At 36.0% G+C, this 18,986-nt stretch overlaps 1 protein-coding gene across 2 annotated transcripts in view; it reads left to right on the top strand.

The window, feature by feature from the left end:
* Positions 1-18,986, top strand: part of LOC307170066 (uncharacterized protein) — a 77,304-nt gene that overhangs the window by 41,698 nt on the left and 16,620 nt on the right. The window contains exon 1 of one of the 2 annotated variants that reach the window (XM_079891071.1): positions 15,480-15,626. The exons of the other annotated variant lie outside the window; for it this stretch is intronic. The gene's annotated coding sequence lies outside the window, so the exon portion shown is untranslated. Of the gene's footprint in view, positions 1-15,479; positions 15,627-18,986 lie in introns of those variants that run through there. 2 annotated transcript variants of the gene reach the window in all.

Genomic DNA, 18,986 nt, shown 5'->3' with positions numbered 1-18,986 from the left:
AATCTAACGTTGATTTCGACTCGCTTGAGTCAGTGGTGTCGAGTCTTCTGAGGTGAGCAGTTCGCGCACTTTCGCAGTTTAAAGGGGTCATGACATGAGAAACCAAATTTGCCTTGATCTTTTGGTATATAAGACGTCTTTGTACCATTAAAACGTCCTGCAAGTTTAATAGCTTAAGACGTCCTCCCCATTATAAACAAACCATTTATTTAATCAAGCTCTAAATACAGCTCGTTCTGGATCCATGGTAAGAAGTGACGTACCAGCCGTTTGCGCGTGATTTTTCCCCCCAAACCGGTTAAGCGCAAACCACGCCCCTTAACGGAAAACCACGCCACCATGATGACTCGCGTCTATGGCTTGATTTCATTGGTCAACTCTATCAAAGCGCTGATTGGCCTCACATCGCTGAAATCCAAAATACAAAAGGGAAGTGTGTATGTGAAATTATAAGTTACACAGAATGTACAATATATATATAACATACAGTATAACATTAACATTATATAACGTTAGATAATGTATATTATATATATTATATAACATTTTTATTTTACATAATATATTATACATAATTTATTTTTTTAAACAAAAAAAGCTTAAAAATGAGAAAAGTGTATATACATAATCTTTTTTTATTACATATGTTTGCCTTTTATGGGTACATAAACAGCAACATCACATACAAGTCACAATAGCTAAAAAAAAGTAAACTTTAGAAGGATGCAAGAAATGAGTTTCATGTGCAGTTGCTATTGTTAACAAGAATTCATGGCACAACTATTGATAAATACTAAATAATACTTTTAACTTATATACTAATTAACATTTTGAAACACTAGCACAGTATTGATAAATACTAAATAATACTTTTAACTTATATACTAATTAACATTTTGAAACACTATTAATTACACTGTACCTGTTATTAACTCCCCCCCCCCCCTCACACACACACAAAACATACAAACTTGTGGCTTTTTAAAGGAGAACTCCAGTCAATTGACCTCATTTTTTTTGTAAATTTGGAGTGCTGTCAGTACAGAGAACAACGACAAAAATCGGTGTTGCCTACACCGTGTTATTCTCTTTTTAAAATTTGCACCCTGTTGACTTCAATAGGGCATGTTAAAACCTGCTTTTAGCCTCTTAACATCCTTGATGTGTCATTACAAGTGCACAGGTCATGTGAGTGATTCCTTTAGAGTGAACACGGGTGAATCTGACTGCAGTAGATGTGAAAGATATGAATAAAAATTAAGTTATTTCAGCCAGCGCTCATACCTGTATTTACATCCTGTTTTCGGTCGAAGTCCACAGTAGTCGATTGTCGAGTTCTCCACTGTTGCTTAGTTAGGAGTTGATCACTCGACAATCGACTACTGTGGACTTCGACCGAAAACAGAAAGTAAATACAGGTATGTGCTCTGGCTGAATTAACCATTAAGTCAACAGGGTACAAATTTTAATAAAAGGATAAAGGGCCGTACACACTGGGACGAATATCGGCGCGCGTTATTCGCCAGCGTTTTTCAACGCGTTTTTTGTGTTCTCACCCAAGCGATTTTTGCTGACGATGAGCCGAGTGAACATCAGGGATTAAAGTTCTCCGTCGCTACGACGGATTTCCGTTAATTGCAGGGTTCCAGTCTGTCCTTAATGTCTTAAATTCACTTTTCATAATTTTAAGGCCGTAAATAGGCTTTCATTTCTCAAATAGTGTAATAAATGTCTTAATTTTAGTTTGAATAGGTCTTAAATTAAGGAAAGACGAAGTGTATTCACCCTGCTGAGGGGGATGTGATCAAAGCCTGGAGTGGAGCAAAAGCACGTTCCTCTCTCCACTCTAAGCACTCTGTAATCACTCAGCTTATGGTCCACTCCGGGTTTTCAATTACAGCTCACGGAAAGTGCATGTCAGGCTACAGCTGAGCGCTGAGGTAGATATTTCAGTTACCATGGACACACTTATAATGCAGGTAGGGCGATATATATCGATATATTTTTGAAATGCGATATGGAATTAGACCATATCGCATATATCGATATAGTTCAAATTTGCGCTGTGATCCTTGCTCCCCGCGCCCCCGCTCCTCCTATTCCACTCTGCGTGTTTAGAGCATGTTATGAGAGGCGAATCATGACTAACGTTACTTCAGAAAACCCAGCACAATAGGAACTACCAGGCAGTGACATAAGTGTACGCTGAAATAAAGTTTTTCACCTCCGTTATCCTGTTCTCGTAGCGCACACTCAATTCCGCGCGCTGTATCGCCTCATGGGCCTTTCACACAGGACGCGGTATGCGCGGCGCTGCGCTATAAAACCCATTCATTTCAATGGCCTGCGCCGCGCAAGGACGTTTTGTTGCTGCGTCGACCAAAGCGCAAGCGCAGCGGTGCGCATCATTGGCGTGCTCACGCGCACGCCGCGGTCAAAGTTCAAAATAGTTCAACTTTTGCCGCTGCGCTCTGTGACGATTACCAGCGCGGCCAATAGAATCGGGGGATCCAAACAAGCACGGAAATCAAAATGGATGAACGGCTAGTATATAATTTGTTTTTTAGTTTCAGGATTAATGTTTGAATAAATGTTTTATTCTAAAAAAGAGCTGACTTCATGATTCTTGTTTTGATTCAGATATTAAAGTATATAAAATCGCGTTGTATCTGAAGGGCAACGCTGAGCCCAGCGGCAAGCGCCGCGCATACCGCGTCCTGTGTGAAAGGCCCATCAATGGTGGTAGTCTAGTCTAGTCTATGAACGGCAGCTCACAGAAATGGTTAGACCCAAGTCTTCAGCAGCCAATGATTCTGACCCGTTCAAACTGAGTTTTAACGCGTATTTCACACGCTAATTTGTCACGCGTAAACAACACGTATTTAACGCGTGTTGCTCAAAGATAAGGCCGTAACGACTATTCTGGGCTCAACAACAACGACGACGCGAACTGTAAGTAATGTATTTAAAACTTTAAAGGGATAGTTCACCCAAAAATGAAAATACTGTCATCATTTACTCTCCCTCATGTTGTTCCAAACCTGTATGACTTTCTTTCTTCTGCTGAACACAAAAGAAGATATTTTGAAGAAAGTCGGTAACCAAACGACTGATGGACCCCATTGACTTCCATAGTAGGAAAAAACATTACTATGGAAGTCAATGGGGACCAGCAACTGTTTAATTACCAACCTTCTTTAAACAAAAAATCTTACATATTGTGCCTTTAATGAGGCTGAAGAACATTAAAGTTATAAAGCAGTTCATCAGATTTACGGAAACAGAAAAGAAACAGTTTAATCGATAAATAATATCGGGGATAATAATCACGCTCTCTATGTGCAGGGTACACATTAGGGCCTGAAATTCAAATGTCTTTCATTTTCTTGTTTTGATCAAATGGTCAGTGAAACAAGATTCAGTGAAACAAGATCTGATAAACATTCATATTAATTGTCAACATCAGGAGAACAAACTGAATATGATCTTAAAGTCTTATATTTTACATATTTATTTTTCATCTATCTATTTATTATTTTAGCAATACACTTTAAAAACACCAAAATTAAACAATATTGAGAATGGCAGATTTTTAGCATAAATCAATCAAAATCTCATTTATAGTGAAGGGAGTGGATTGGAATCCACTGCTGCTTCAATGTATGTGATGAGTGATTATAATCAAGGTATTAATCAATATTTTTCAATCTAAATATCACATGAGTTGAATGACTTCTCTGGAGATTTTACTTTGTTATAGAAGTTACCAGTGTGACTACTGAAATGTTCTTTTCATGTATTCTTTAATGTCTGTATTTGATATTTGAATGTAGTAACATTGCTTGCCTATTTACTATTTACATTGCTTGCCCATTGCTTCCAGGAATTAAATAGGGAACTGTTTTGTGTTTGAGAAAGGTCTTAAACGTGTTAAAACACATAGGGGTCATTAAAGTCTATAGTTTAAGGGACCATTTGTCATTTAAAGCATATACTTTCCATTTAGAATAAAGTGTCCTATCCTGAGAGAAAGAACTTATCTTAATGTTTTGAGACGAGACTCCTGTTTATAGTTAGAGCCTGGCCAAATCCAACCTTGGAAAAGATGTGTGTCGGTGTGTGTGTTAGTCTTCTTGCTTCCAGGTTAAGGAACCACTGGCATTGTTGGAGATTGACTGAGTTGTTGTTCGAGACATGCTGGCACCCAGCAACCCAAATCTGCGACCTGGAAGGTCATGACGTGCCTAACTTCAGGGTCCGAGTGTCAGCGGCATAATCTATGGAGATATGCTTCTGTCTATCTGTATATGTGTGGAAAATTACTATGTTTATCAATTTCTTAGCCAATCAGAATCATTCAGCCTGTAAGCAATGACGTAGCTTAGACCTTGGAAATGGTATAACTGCTGTGATCTTTGTAACTGTAAGGGGGCGGCCTACGAACTCCTGTGTGAGTCTTGAAGCTGAACTTCTGCTGAGGAAACTGCAAACTATCTTCAGTAAAACTTTTCTTCAATTTTTTTTTTATAATTCTGACTCCGGGTCTTCTTTCAAACATCTGGTCCATGGGTCCTAAACTGTTAACCCCCTAACAATAGTTTCTGATAAACTTTTTTATTATTATTTTTCTTTTAACTTTAGTAACTGGATTAATGTAATGCAGTCAACATTACACTGGATTGAGATTATTTTCATGTAGCCATTGTCTACATTGCACTTTTTAAGGATTTATTTAAATGTAACTTTCTTACTTTAATCTCAGACGTGATGCTGGAGAATGAGGAGAGTGAAGAGGAGGAGAAACATCATCATGTCAAAACTGGAGCTAAAACTCGCTCACAGACTGAAAGTATTTCTTTACTGAAAAGAAGAGACAAGAAATGTTTCACTTGCAGTCAGTGTGGAAAGAGTTTCACACACACACACACACACACACACACAGAGAGAGTCTCAAGGAAGGTTCACATGAACATCCACACTGGAGAGAAACTGCACGAATGTGATCAATGTGGTAAAACGTTTTTGAGGGCTTCAGGCCTGAAGAGCCACATGACAGTTCATTCACAGGAGAAACCACATTCATGTTCTTTGTGTGGAAAGAGTTTTTCACGTCTGCAGGATTTACAAGTTCATCAGAAAATACGCTATTTTGTTTTCTCACTTTTAGGTTCAAGAGTCTCTCCATGTTTTATTACAGTTATTATATTGAGCGCCTCCTGGAGGAATACTAAATTCAATTAATCAATTACTAAAACATTTTTTTTAAACATCATTTGTAAATGTTTACATTATAATTAAGCTCATTAATTTATACTACAAAAATAATATTTGTAATTTCATAATGACTCTTAATTTTACAATGTGTATAGCTCCAAAAGTTGGACACTCAGAAATGTTTTATTGTCTGATTCTACTTGTGTTAAGAAATGATCAATTCATAATTTTGTGTTACTCTGAAAGCCATTAAATATTATGATTGCTATTGGTCTTTCCATGTTTTAAATGTAATGATAGCCTAATTAAAACCTTTAAATAAATATTTAAACTGTCTAATAAGTTATTTTTCAACCTACACGTGACTGAGATTGTATTATTGTTTACATGAACTTGAAGCGTTATTTTAGTGTATATTATTTTGTATAAATAGTTAGAAATATTTGGCGCGTTTATTTGGCATCACCGCACTGACGTCATCAGTAGTGTCCTTCCTCGTTCGGCGCGTTTGTTGTGTCTTCTGAGGTGAGTTCTGCAGTTCAGATATTTCGCGTATTTACACACCCATAAAATATACTTTATACAGTTTGTTTCAGCAACATTTACAGGGTTATTTCTGAACTGTTATCATTGGATAAAGCGCTAAATGTGCGTCTTTTCTGGCGTCTGTAGACTGATTTAGTTCAGCACGAAACGAACATCTGAGGAAAATGTTGAAATCATTCAAACATGAACGACGATCTTGTCATATGTTTCATTTTGAGAGTGATAATGTAGTGTTATTGAACGTATAATCTCAAACTTTTGATCATCTGTGAGGACATTTTATGGGGATAGAAACATGTATTGCTATCTTGGTCTTTAATGTGGCAATAAATTAATGAATGGTATAATTAGTTATGTAATGACTGTTAATGACAGGAATCAGAAAGACCAAACTCTAAAAATGGGTGTTAAAATGTTGTAGTTTGTATGTTTGTGTCAGATATGATATATATATATATATATATATATATATATATATATATATATATATATATATATATATATATATATTAGGACTGTATATTAGGATATATATATATATATATATATATATATATATATATATATATATATTAGGACTGTCACAATGTTAGATTTTTCACACCACGGTTATTGTGGCCAAAAGAATATATATATACACACACACACAAACACATTACAGCCTAAACACAAATACCAAGAGCATTACATCTAACATTCAAGTCCCCATTATCTTTTTTAGCATGTTTTACAATACAGATTTAATGTGAAGTTGTGAACTTTGCTATTTTGAATAAACCTGTAAATAAATATCATTACTAATTTTGGCAAATAAATTAAAAATATACAGTACAGGCCAAAAGTTTGGATACATTACTATTTTTAATGTTTTTGAAAGAAGTTTCTTCTGCCTGCATTTATTTGATCAAAAATACAGAAAAAATAATAATTTTGTGATATATTATTACAATTTAAAATAATTGGTTTTCAATTTATTATAATTTAAATTGACATTTATTTCTGTGATGCAAAGCTGAATTTTCAGGATCATTACTCCACATAATCCTTTAGAAATCATTCTAATATGATGATTCATTATCAAAGTTGGAAACAGTTCTGCTGCTTAATATTTTTTCATAACCTTTGATAGTTTTTTAGGGTACTTTGATGAATAAAAAAAAAAAGAAGAAAATGTTTTAAAAACAGAAATCTTTTGTAACAACAATATACACTACTGGTCAGTAATTTGGGGTCAGTAATTTTTTTCTTTCTTTTTTTGAAATAAATCAATACTTTTATTCAGCAAGGATGTGTTAAATTGATAAAAAGTGATAGTAAAGAAGATTTATATAATTAGAAAATATTTTATTTTTAATAAATGCAGTTCTTTTTAACATTTCATTCATCAAATAGGCTATATTAGGCAGCAGAACTGTTTCCAACACTCATAATAAATCAGAATATTAGAATGATTTCTAAAGGATCATGTGACACTGAAGACTGGAGTAATGATGCTGAAAATTCAGCTTTGCACCATAGAAATAAATTATAATTTAAAGTATAATAAATTGAAAACCAACTATTGTAAATTGTAATAATATATCACAATAGTATTATTTTTTCAGTATTTTTGATCAAATAAATGCAGGCTTGATGAGCAGAAGAAACTTCTTTCAAAAATATTAAAAATAGTAATGTTTCCAAACTTTTGGCCTGTACTGTATCCCCCCCAAAACTGCACAACTGTTGAGTAAAACATTAATAATAAAAAATGCGTCTTAAAACTGACATGATTGTTACAAAATCACACAGTCTGGGGCCTCTGGAGAACTAAGAACAACTGCTAAAAATAACTGCCATGAAATTATAGTGTCTTACTCATAGACGTGCCGGTATTCGGTAATGCGATAAATCGCGGTAATGAATATGCACTATATTGTTATCGTGGACAATTCAAAATACCGTGAAAAATAATAGATCAGAATTTATATTTATAGAACGCGCATTAGCTTATTTTCCATCAACCGTTTAAACAAACACTGCGTATACTGCGCGAAACACGTGCGCACTCTGATGTAAACAATCCCCACTTGTAGAAGCACTGTGTGCATGCGGCGCCGTGCGCACTCTAGTCTAATGTAATGAATCCTGACATTGAGAAGAAGCACGGCGGAAGGAGGAACGCTGCCGACAATTTATCCCCCTTCTAAAAGCAGGGCTGCCAACTCTACGCATTCAGCGTGAGACTCGCGCAATTTACACTTCTCACACGCTCTCGCGCCACACATCCATTTTCTCACGCAGAGAAAAATCCTGGAGCAAGACACTGATACCGACAGACTACTAGACAGAGCAGGTTACTTTTGATATGAAAAAAATTCTCAGCTCTCAGGTTCTGTCCATTTTATTATGAAATTCAGACAATAAATACCGTTTTGGCGCTTGTAAATGTGACGTGACAGATCGCTGTAGCGCCTCAGTTCAAGTAAACCGATCATCTGTTACTTTTTATTTTCAAGATACAGTACAACTTACCAAAATGAATTTATGCCTCATAAATAATATCGATCAATCAGTGTTTTTGAGCCGTGGAAAGAGGTCAATAAAACTGCAGGACAACAATTATGTCACAGAACTTTACATTTACCTCAGGAAAGCCATTTAAAGGGACTGTGTGTAGGAATTTCTCCCATCTAGTGGTGAAATTGTATTTTGCATTCAAACGAATAATGCTCTCCAGCGCCTCACTTTTTTAAATGCGCGTTGCATCTACGGTAGCTGTTATGTACCAAAAAGCTATGACAGGATGTCTTATAATAGCACTTCGAGTTTCTCTTCGGGTGAACAGGTTTGTTATTTAAAACAAACTGAAACTTGAAACAACGAAAAAAAGAATGTTACAGTATGAATTACTGACTGTGAAAAACATTAACTATGGTAATTAGTAGTAATGCCTTCTTTACTCGTTATATTTTTTGAAGTACTTGCATTGTTAGATATCATCATCATCAGAGCCTTCTCTAACGTTACTTTACTCAATAGCTGCTATTCATCAAAGAGCCTGTTTAACTTTTAACTATAAATGTTCTACTGTCTATATAATAAAGTACACAACCAAGCAATGAAAAAAAAAAAAAAAAGCTTGTAATTAAGACTGTAACATTGACTTACCTGTCGAGAAGAAAGCAGCAAGCAACTTCAGCGTCTCTTTTGAAAGCTTTCTCCTGCATTAGCTATCCCGACATTAACCCTTGTATTTGTAATCTCTAGTCACGTTTCCTTTTACGGTCTATTTTGGACTTTTTCGACGACGAGGACTCCTTATCCTGTGACTCATATGTATGTATGAATGAACGGTCTATAAATAACCGTGCAGTGTGCATCCTTTTAAACTTGCCGGGGCAGTGACAAGTAGGGTTGTGCCGATAGACGATAGTATCGTGTATCGACGATAGACAGAGATATCGCCGATGGCAGATGCCTTTGACGATATCAATACGATAATTGGCTCGTTTTCCCATTAATGTATTAAATCATTATTATTATTATTATTATTATGAAGCTAGTTTAATTAATTAATTAATTAATTAGGAACTACAATTATATTTGCCTTGCCTAAATTCATAACGACATCACCGCATAACCACACTTGCGACATCACCGACGCGCGCGTATGAGGACTCCTCAAAGAAAATGTTTTTAAAACAGACTAAAAAACTACATCCCACAACGAAATTTAATTGCAAGGTGATCCATTCACAAATTGTCAAGAGTGCTTGTTTTAACAGACGCATCATTCTTATACAGAGCCAAGATGAAGATGCGGCATCGTTGTTAGTCAGTATTTTGTTTCCATAGCACATTAACAAAATATTTAATGACACTAATAACACTAAAAACAATACAATTTTAAAATATTAATTATAATAATAATATCAATAAAATTATATAGGCCGCCTAGGCCTAATAAAAGTCTTTAGTTCACGAAGCATCTGTGAAACTCTGCCATCTGTGAAAATCACAAGCAACTTCAAACTTGTTTAACAAGAAATATTCTTCTAATTTTTTCACTGTTCCAAGTCCACAAGAGAAATATTAAGCCAGTAAATTAAGATAGTTGCTGTAGCCTACCGTTATATCCACCGTCGTCTGAGAGAACGCGCCGTTAATGCAGCGAAAGCTCAGTCCGTTTCTGCTTTCACTTTTAGGGCGCGTTTACATGCACGTTATTAACTCGATTATGCTGAATAAACAGACAATGCATGTGGTCATGTAAACGCATTAACCCGTTTTCCTTTATCAGAGTCAAGTCATAGGTTTAAGTATAACCGATCGACTTTTAGATTTTTGCCTCTGATTTCTCCCGGCATTTAAAACCCGCGTTATTTGGGTTTATTGAAGTGCGGTGCGCATAAGTGAAGTGCATCCAGACAGAGAGAGAGCACTGGTAGGAGGACATATCGCAGACTCCGACTCTTTCTTGACCCAAGAAATTAAAACGTGTTCTTCTCATCTCGTGCAGAAGTACAGTCAAAATGCTGCAGATCTGTAACGGCATGAGAGGATAATGTGTGTCCGTAAATTTCCCGCTGACATGTTGAAATACTCCGAATCAGATACAAGAATGATAAGGATCTTTTTTTTACCTCACTTTAACAGGAAATAACCTGATTTAGCCTATTAATAAACACTCCACCTTTGCTAACAAAATAGAAAAAGATTCTCATTTAAAACGAAGTAATAAAACAAGCAAATTGATGAGTAAATAAGCAAGTTAATAATCAAATAAGTAAGCCCCGCCCCCTCATGATAATATCGTGTATCGCCGATCTCACAGGCTGACGATAGGACGATATGAAAATGGAGCATATCGCCCAACTCTAGTGACAAGCGCCTCTCACTGCTCTGCTCCTCCGCTTCTGCTGGCTTCAGTCACGTGACGCTGGTTCTGAACGAAAACGCGTTGTGGAAATGCGTTGGCCTAGTACTTTTTGTCTCTCTCTGCTATTATAGTTTTTCAAGATGGCGGAACTACATGGAAGCCTCCGTGGACCTACCCGTCCCATGTATATAAAGATAATAAATTCTTCGTTTACGAGGATTAGTCTGATCATTGGCATAGGTATATGTACACCATTGAGGGCATATTTATGAATAAAAATATTGATTTTAGATAATAAAATACCTAAAAAGCTACACATAGTCCCTTTAATGACCAGCACGTTAGTTGACTAGAAAAAATAGCTATGTGCTAAATATGTGCACTATATTACATTTGTATTATATTTTTACTTGTGTCATAATTGTTATTATAATGAAAACCAAATTATATTTAATTTAATTAGTTATTTTTAACCTTTAATAATACCAGCTGACAGGGCTCTCTGTATGTTTACAGCATTATGTGAGATATATTTTTTCTTGATGAAAAATTAACATGTAGGGCTATCTACTGTAGCCTACCTAATATTTATCCAAAGAGTCAATAATGAATCAAGATTGAAATCAAATCCCAAGAAATGAATTGAAATCGTGAAAATTGTGTAAAATTCATTTTAGTTACCAAATGTTTTGACAATTACACCTATTGTGATGCAAGTTGTTTTTTTTCTACATCCCCCCCCAATCCATCCGTTTCTCTTGAGCAATTAAAATATCGTGATAATACCGTATACCGTGATAAAAGCTCAATCAATTAATCGCAGCATGAAAATTTGATACCGGCACATGCCTACTTACTCATATGCAATTAGATAAACTGTTCATTCACTACATCACTTTACCTCTGTCTTTATCCACTTCTCTTCTTTTTGGCACTGTATCGCAGATGCTAATTTTGTGTGTCATGTAAATTCGGCCATCCGTCACAATCAGGAAACTTTCACCGTGTCTAGAACTGGCGCGAGAGACCCGTTTCTACAAGCTGTGTGTTAACAAAAGCAATGCTGTCTACATTGGATGCGGCGTCGCGCAGCACGCTACACAACAAATTACCAACACTGATCGTGCCCGCGCTCTGTTTCTGACGCACTTCAAGCACTCGCTCTCGCTGGGCGGGGGAAGATTGATGAGCCGAACTTTTTTTGTTTTATTTGGTAGTATTTCTAATTAATGGTTTTAAAATATTATATATAAAAAAAAAAATGTAAAAAAAAAAAAATCACTGGTTCACTCATTCTGGCGCCCCTATGGATGAGTGGCGCCCCTAGCATTTGCCTATTCCGCCTATGCCGCGGGCCGGCCCTGTCTAAGGGTATATAACAATAATGTCTGTCAACATATGAATGAAACACGCTGCCGCTTTCCATGTTTTTTTAATGGAATTATTCTTTTCCTAATGCGAACATCAGTTCACAAACAAATGATAGAATATTCCCATAAGCCTTCAATATACCTCGTTTTGTGGTATCAATTGCATTAAAATTATGATTTTTATTTTCATTTTAGGCCTGATGGAGGAAAATGAGGAGATTGGAGAGAAGAATCATCATGTCAAAACTGAAGAAGAAACTCCCTCACAGACTGAAAGTATTTCTTTGAAAATAAGAGACAAGAAATATTTCATCTGCCATCAGTGTCTGAGTAGTTTCACACGACAAGAAGCCCTTCAGGAACACATGAACATCCACACTGGAGAGAAACTGCACGAATGTGATCAATGTGGCAAAACATTTTTGTGTGCTTCAGGCCTAAAGAGCCACCTGAGAGTTCATTCACATGAGAAACCATATTCATGTTCTTTTTGTGGAAAGAGTTTTAAAGACAAACAATGTCTTGTGACTCACACAAGGATCCACACTGGAGAGAAACCGTTCACATGTGATCAGTGTGGGAAGAGTTTTAGACAATCATCAAACCTTCACGAACACATGAACATCCACACTGGAGAGAAACCGTACGAATGTGATCAGTGTGGCAGAAGATTTTCGAGGGCTTCAAACCTGAATACCCACATGTTAGTTCATTCACAGGAGAAACCACATCCCTGTTCTTTGTGTGGAAAAAGATTTTCACATCTGCACAGTTTAAGACTTCATCATAAAACACACACTGGTGAAAAAGCTCATGAGTGCTTTGAGTGTGGGAAGAGTTTTATTAGAGCTGTAGATTTGAAACTGCACTGGAGGATCCACACTGGAGAGAAACCTTACAAGTGTTCACACTGCGACAAGAGATTCCGTCGGTCAGATCATCTGAAAACACACGAGAGGATCCACACTGGAGAGAAACCGTATCACTGCACTGCATGTGGGAAGAGCTTCACTCAGATATCTTCTCTACTCAGTCACAATAAATACAATCACAGAAAGTAGATCATCTTCAAGACCAGCTCTTTCAGGTCTAATGCCGCATCCTCACCAAACGTGACACAATAACACCGTCAAGCAATAACATCTCTTCAAAATCTGTCCTAACCAGCCACAACGAGCAACAGGACAAAAAACATCTTCTAAATTTGTCACAATGAATAAAGTTCATCTTCAAGACCAGCAGTTTCTACTGAGATTCAGATCAAAGAACATCATCTAGACATTTCATTCTTATATATAATTTTGCTTCATGGTATAAATAAATATCATTATACTTTATTATGAGTTAAATGTTATGTCCATTTTTTATGATGCATTTTTATCGTAGTTTGTTTATACTTTTAAGAAGGAAAATATACTGTTTTTTTTTTTTACAGTTTCAAACTGTTCTTTTTTTTTTTGTAGATATGTCACATTTGTTTACACTTTGTATTTTACAAGCTAACTTTCATTGTTAATTTTTCTGTCTACTTATTTTTGCATCAAGAATAAATAATTTCATAATTTTAGTTACATTTATAAAATATCGTGATTGCTTTGGACTTTACATTTCTCGATAAAGCTTTTAAATGTCTGATATATTTCATGACTGAGATTGAACGGACTGCTGTCTGTCTACGTCTGTAACCTTTTTTATTTTTGTTTGAGATGTTTTATTGATGTCTTACTGTTTTATACAGTATTTGGCGAGTTTTTGATAATTTAACGTTGATTTCGACTCGCGGTGATGATGACATCACCAGCGTGCGCTCCTTCAGTCAGTCAGTGGAGTCGAGTCTTCTGAGGTTACTTATGGCAAGCCATTTTAACATTTAAAAGCTAATTTTGACTATCCGGAATTAACATTGTAGATATCAACAATGTCTTTCTGACTAGTCGTAATTACATTTTGGATAGTTGGAATTGTCTTTCAAGATATCCTTAACGTAATTGTGTCTAGTCGAAACGACAGATAGAGATATCTGTAATTCAGTTTTGACTAGGCAAAACTGAATTACAGATATCTGCAATGACCTCATTGAAAACGACATTCAACTCGTCACACATCTTAAATGACAATTGCAGATATCTGTAATTCAGTTTTGACTAGGCAGAATAAAAGTTAAAGATATCTCAAACGTCATTATGACTAGTGCAAATTATTGTGCATGACGTTGCTCTATTTTAGATATCCATTTCCCCTCCCTGCCATAATCAAAGAAAAAGTGGGTTCATTTCCTTATTTCTATGAATTTAAGAAGAAAGAAGCAGTCATGGCGTTGGCTGTAATCGAAAAAAACACCAGAAAATGTTTTTATATACAAATTAAAAAAAATTATATACAATATTTTATATAAAAAAAAAAAATGTTTGCAATGCTAGGTTTATGATCATGCTTAAAATTACGTAGGATATTGTTGCCGTAAGATTTATGTGTGAAAGAGATTCACACTAATTCACTTTAATAAAGATGCTGACATGCATGCTATTCTTGCTATGGAAGTACAATAACATTAACTTCCTTAGATGAGAAAAAAAGTTCTTAGTTCAGATTAGTTCTTATTTTTTATTTTATTTTTTCAATTTGAAACAGTATCTAACAGCATTAAAAAGACGATTAAAAACTCTGGTTGCTCCGACATAGTGCTAATTACAAGTTAACAGTTAACAGGTGCTATGTGATTTGATGATTTGAACAACATGCTCTGTGATGCAGGCCTAATTTGCATACAGATATCTGCAATGTCATTTGGCCTAGTCAAAACTCTAATTCAAGATATCTGTAATTACATTTTGACTAGGCAGAATGAAAGTTACAGATATCTCAAATTTCAGATATCTCTAATCAAAATTCATTTCAAGATATCTATAACTTGATGATAGATATCTACAATTAAATTATGACTATCCCTAACTCCAGTTTGAGATATCTACAACGCCATTTTGACTAGTCATAACTCCAGTTACAGATATCTACAATGCCATTTCGCCTAGTCAAAACTTAATTTAAGATATCTGAAAAGGAACATGTAGATATCTTGAATTGAGGTGAATTAAAGATATCTTGAACTGGAGTTATGACTAGTCAGAATCAAATTGAAGATATCTCAAACTAGAATTACAGATATCTACAATTCAATTGCAGATATCCGTAATTCACATAGTGGATATCTGCAACTGAATTGTAGATATCTGTAATTATAAACCCCATACAAATTAATGGCAAAAGTGAAGTCATTTGTCCTAGGAAGAATGTCTTTGTGGATATCTGAAATTACAATTATGGATAGGAAGAATGTAGTTGCGGATATCTGAAATGTTCTTTTTGACTAGGCAAAACTGAATTACAGATATCTGCAACACATATCCAGTCTAGCTGTTAAATGTTAAAATGGCTTGCCATAGATTTCGACTCGCGGTGATGACGACATCACCAGCGCACGCTCCTTCAGTCAGTCAGTGGAGAGTCTTCTGAGGTGAACGGTTCGCGCGCTTTCGCAGTTTAAAGAATAACGCGGTCATTTCTGAACGGTTTCCATCGTGTTCGGCACTATTCGTGTACACTAAAGAAAGAAGAAATCAGCTTCTCATAAAACGGTAAGATGTTATTGAACTGCCTTGTTGCCATGAATGGGGTTATTAGGAAATATAACTAAATGTTTGATAAAGATGGGTGTCATTATTGTATAACTTTATATAACTGCTACATGGCTTATGACATGGTACCCACCAAATAAATAAATAATTTGACACAAAATATGATTTAAAAAGGAGTTTACTGATTTGAAAACGATTGTATTGCTTCCGCTAAAGAAAATAGTCCGTTCCGTCTACGGTTAGAATCCTGCGTCCATAGCAACGCTCTGTTTTTCATGGCAACGGTGTGTTATACTTCGCAGCGGTCTATTATCAAGAAACAACAGACCGCATTCTACATTGGAATTCAACCAAGCCATGTAATAATATTTAATAAAATATTAATTATAAACTGATATGTTTATAGACGAAGGTCTCCGCTAATGAGCCATGTAAGGGAACAGGTTTTTCTGAAAATATAATTTTTTTTTTCTTTCTAAAAATGTACATTTATTCACTTCTTAAAGGAGTCATATAATGCCATTTTTGTACAAGCTAATATGATTCTTTAGGGTCTAAATTAAGTTTGTAATATACTTGAATTAAAAATTCTCATTAGTATTGTAAGAAAACACAAATTTTACCTGGTCAAAAACAGCTATGTTTTCAGCATGCTGTTTAAGTGCATGTGTCTTTAAATGATAATGAGCTTTGCTCACCCCGCCCCTCTGTTCTGTGGGCGTTTTGCCACAACAACCAAGCGGCAACCTTCCCTTCTCTCTCTTGAAACCAACACGGAAGTGAGTTAAACTGCAATTCATTGACTGGCCGCTTGGGCTGGCTGCAGAAGTGAGTCAAATCTGTATCTCCCCCATGTTAAAATTACCAACTTTGCAGCAGAAAAAAACATGTTTACAGCCTGGTTCTCTCTGTGGCTTTGGTCTATACAGCTAATTTTGCCCTTCATAACAACTGTGAGGGGGGTGCATTTTTTTATAACTCATCCATTTAGTTGATTAATATTTAAATTTCTGCTTTTAAGGGTGTGGCCACTTGAGTGACAGGTGGGTTGTCGCTGATGTCAATGCTAGCCGTTTGTCTGCTGTTACTAGCCGTCACTTCACCTCAGCAAATGTTAGCTGCTGAACTTGCTTTCTCTGCAGTGTTTGTGCTTTTTTTTCGGGATTATTTCATACAATTTAATACACCCATTACTTCGCCCACGGCTTTGGATTCCGTCGTTGTCGTCGAGTATCGTTCGAGAGAACAACCAGCGCTGTATTTCAGTTGTTTTCCTCTGTGAACATGCACTAATGGATGTCTGACAATTTCGTTGCTTTTTGGAGTTTTCAGATTTAAAAACGTCAATAAAGGCTCGCTCGTTCTGCTCTCACGGAACAGATGGATTATAATATGCCGTCAGATGAAATCATGCAGGCGTCGGCGCTTTCTCCGTTCATGCAATAAATGCACATCCATGAATGAGCGCGGATTTTCTAGCGCATTTACTTGAACTTCATAGGTAATATATCTATGGTTTAACCCATTTGAGAGTCGGCCAAAATCAGAATTTAAAATGGACTGAATAAGCTCTCTACGAACTTGGCGAGCGATGCCGCGCTGACGGACCATAGACTATAAAAAAGTTTGAGTCAGAATGACTCACATGTATGCACATAAATCACTGTCACACACACTCTCAGACTAATATTAAGTTACTGCATAATACATTTTCAACTAGCAGAATAGTACAGAATCACGATACACAGTCTCACTTGTAGCCATGTCTTTTAACTATTATAATATTTCGAAGGGCAAAAACAGGAACTTTTAATTGGCTTTACATCATCAAGTGTCACTTTAGCGCGAGGCCCTGTGCAGTCGCAGACTTGGTACTGTCAATAGCATTACCCAGAGCCGTTAACAGCCTGAGCTAACTCGATCACGTCGAGCTATTTGGGCGTGATTTCTCAGCCTCTTTGCCCATTTTCTGTTATCCGGGAGTGACGCAAGGCCAAGATGGCGACGGCTGGCTCCGCCCACTTTAGGCTTCAAAAATGCTCTTCAGAAACCTACGGGTGACGTCACGGACACTACGTCCATATTTTTTTACAGTCTATGACAACAACACAAGTGGAGTGTTGCCTTGACAACAGTTGAGGGTATATTTTGAAGAATGGCAGCGGGAGGACACTGTGCAACCGTATCAATTTGAACCGAAGTCGGAAAACAGGACGTTTCTGAATGGTTGGTTAATGTAATGTCACTGTGATCTATCTTTGTATGTACTGGCAGGGTAATGTAACGTTAGTGAGATACAAACGCTATGTGTTTACTGATGTGTTGTATATGTTAGTTCATTGACAGATTGATGTTACAGCTAATGGTCTTGAAAAACTTTTTTTCGGTAAATGTAGGCTTGTCAGTGATGCGTAACGTTATATATGCAGTGTTAGGTACCACTGTCAGGGCTGAAGCACTAAAATTTGACTGATCTGTTTAAAAAATAAGCAGTCTGTGAGACTATGACAGTCATTAGGCACATAAACAACACATACTCAGACAGGAGCTAATACCTTTTTCAATGTTCTCGTTTGTAAAGCAGTCTGGTGAAATGATTCGCGCAAACATGAAAGCATTGCTGTTGATCGTGGGGAATATTCCCTTCAAAAAACAAAACTCAGCCACTGCGTCTTCAGTGGTTCGGATTTAGAAACATCAAAATGATGCTTTGTTCCTTATTACACCCAAGAACAGAACACCACAATCGCTTAGACGCCATTCTGCTCATAGACAGACAGTGCTTCAGTATCTTACAGGCACTGCCAACACACATTTCAGTACAACCAACTTGTAAAAGTGCATGTACCATTATATGACCCCTTTAACTTAATCTGTGTCAACTCCGTCAGATAAAAAGCATGATATTTTAATTTGATCCATCCAACAACAGTATACAGTCTTCAAGTCCTTAGGCAAATCAGATTGATGTTTTAATATTTAAACACATTAAATGAAAAAATGAATAAAATATTTATTTCTAAATTAATAGAAACCTTCATCTGACTGTGTTTAATAATGACAGAGTTGACAAAAACAGATGGAGTTGACAACGGTCCAACTGAAGATTACAATAACTGATTGGCAAAACAACAAATTTGGACAACTAGCCTAACTAATTTTTTAACTAATGTGAAATTTAATACATCAATCCTTTCAGTGGTTTGTTTTTATCCTTTTAGCAATACAGTATGTCTCATTCTGAGTCTCCAGTAGCTCACAAAATACATAAATTAATTGTAAACCTTCTAAATTACATGTATTTTCAAAATATAGAGCATGTATTTAAAATAATACTAACGAAATTATTTAAAAATTAAA

This window comes from Squalius cephalus (assembly GCF_949319135.1).
Source record: "Squalius cephalus genome assembly, chromosome: 13".
Taxonomy (NCBI): Eukaryota; Metazoa; Chordata; class Actinopteri; order Cypriniformes; family Leuciscidae; genus Squalius; species Squalius cephalus.
This window is presented reverse-complemented; position numbering and strand designations above follow the sequence as displayed.